Below are 687 nucleotides of genomic sequence, written 5' to 3' on the forward strand. Positions count from 1 at the left end.
ACAAATGCAAACAACACAGAAGTGGATGAAGTGAAAACTGAGAGTCCCAAATTTACCCTACAAAGGCAGCCTCCATATTTTAAACCCCATTAAGAAGGAAAATCCTGCTAATTCTCTTATTATTTGTAGTTTTTATTTTATACCTACTAAAATACTTCTTTTGCACTTACTTTAATTCTGTATATAATGTGGATTTGACTTACTAGTATTCTTTTATTTTGGCCCGAGAGACTTCCTTTAGTATTTCTTATGACAGGCTTATGAATTCTCTCAGTTTTATCTGAGAATGTCTTATTTTCTCTTTCTTTTTGACATTTGATCTTAGCCAAAAGGCTAAGATATATTTTAAATTTTAATTAATTAATTAATGGGGGAGGGTACCAGAAAATGTGCTAGACAAATTCTAAAAGAGCTGTAATACTTCATTCTTTTTGGAAGCGTATTTTCTGGGTACAGAATTCTTGGTTGGCAGTGTTTTCCTTCACTGCCCTGACTCTGTCATCTCACTGACTGCTGGCCCCGTGGCTTCTGGTGAACAGGGGCTGTTATTTTCTTGAGGGCTGAGTTACCTGACACCTCATCTCACTATTGCTGCTTCCAGGACCCCCTCTTTCCCTTTGATTGACTATGGTGTGTGGGGTGTGGCTCTCCTTTCACGTATTCTCTTTTGAGTTGGTTAAGGTTTTG

At 37.4% G+C, this 687-nt stretch overlaps 1 pseudogene; it reads right to left on the bottom strand.

Moving 5' to 3' along the window:
- Positions 1-387: 387 nt before the first annotated feature.
- On the bottom strand, positions 388-423 carry LOC135273021 (U7 small nuclear RNA; annotated as a pseudogene).
- Between the last annotated feature and the right edge of the window lie 264 nt (positions 424-687).

This window comes from Aotus nancymaae, unplaced genomic scaffold (assembly GCF_030222135.1).
Source record: "Aotus nancymaae isolate 86718 unplaced genomic scaffold, 86718_ANA_hifiasm-v0.15.2.pri h1tg000193l, whole genome shotgun sequence".
Taxonomy (NCBI): domain Eukaryota; kingdom Metazoa; phylum Chordata; class Mammalia; order Primates; family Aotidae; genus Aotus; species Aotus nancymaae.